Source organism: Orbicella faveolata, unplaced genomic scaffold, assembly GCF_042242905.1.
Source record: "Orbicella faveolata isolate gen_17 unplaced genomic scaffold, um_ofav_v1 contig_24, whole genome shotgun sequence".
Taxonomy (NCBI): Eukaryota; Metazoa; Cnidaria; class Anthozoa; order Scleractinia; family Merulinidae; genus Orbicella; species Orbicella faveolata.
The window spans coordinates 9,320,900-9,322,500 of record NW_028301552.1 but is presented as its reverse complement, the minus strand read 5'-3'; positions in this window follow the sequence as shown (position 1 = coordinate 9,322,500).

Below are 1,601 nucleotides of genomic sequence, written 5' to 3'. Positions count from 1 at the left end.
AGCGGACCCCATGTTAAGCGCTGTATACTCCCAAAACCTTTTTGTGAAACGAACCCGGCTCTACTAAGCAGACATTCATTATAATAATAATAATTCATGGGTATTCATTATAATATTACTTGTGGTTCCCCTGAGAATTCTAAATTTCCGAGTTTTCTCACCGCACGACGCCAAGATGACCGCGTCAAAGCGGTCACGCATGTTAAAGAAAGAGACTACATCAGTGATTTTTAGAAATCTAAATAGTTAACGAATAAAGAGCAGTATTTAGGTGAATGCTTACTGGTTTATGTGGCTGAACTATCAGACGTAAATTCCAGATTTTTTCATTGGTTTCGTGCCCTTCCGGTGGACACAATATAAGGACTTATCTAAATGTATGTCTAAGAGTTTGACTGATAACTCTAGCACATAATACCGCACAGACCTGAGACTCGCAGAAGTAGATTATTGCCATTAAGCACTTTTCTCTTTCTTATTTTCTTACAGGTTTATATGGGACAGGTGTAAGTTTTTTTTTTTCTCAGAAACTAACGTTTGCTTCCGTCATTTAGAAACCTGTTAACTGGTTAGTTTCTCGCACCGATTAATACGACATAGGACGGTCATTACAGGAATTACGCAACGTTAGACCTTGTTAGGTCATGACGACAGACATATACTTAAATCGTAGTAACAAGAATTTCGCAATTTGCAATTTTGAATTGTTTATGGATTAGATAAGCTTTGTCTGGCAATCCCTGAAACTTTTCTTTTTTGGTAGTGATAATGATAGACAAGTTTTGTACATTGCTTTTACCGTGTATAAGTTGTATTATGATTAAAAATAATCTACTTTTATAACATATTCGTTGATTTCCTGGCTCAAGTGGAAAGCAAGTTATAATTATGCAATTGCTTCGCACTCCCCATATAAGCTTTTCCGGACATCGGTCTACAGGTTGTCTACCTGCCTTCAATGTCTGCGAGGTAAATAAATAAAGCCGCCCTTTTTACTTTTTCTCGCTATATTAAACATTGTCAATTTTATTTTATTTTTTGTTTGGCTTTATTCACTGTCATGCAGCATGTGCGTAGTTGTTTAAGGTTTTGACGAGCTCATTACCCCGCACTGTCTCTATCTCCCTATCTCTCTATCTCTCTATCTCTCTGGGTGTGGTCCCTATGTCCACTTTTAACGCTCTTACACGGAACATTCGGTGGCAACTGTGAACAAAATAATAGTTTGGTTAAATTGCTTTATTTTCGAACATCTACATAATTTGATTACCTCGTACACGAAAGATGCGCGGCAATCTAGCATGGCAACTTAAAACAAAAAAACTTCGGCGACGGAGCTCCTGGTGGTTAAAATTTAATCGTCTTCTTCGAACTTTCTAATTAAAAAAAATACATCAATTTTAATTAATCAAAATTAAAGCACATTTCATGTAAATTTACCACTAAATTGGCCTCAATTCGCTATTGGAAGAAATTTTTTTTTTTGCCATTTACTAGTATTGAGTATACCTACAATATACTAGTAAACGAATCGGGCGAAAATTCCATTTCTTTTCTGCCAGTTTGTCATTTATTAGTATCAGATATACATCAAATATACT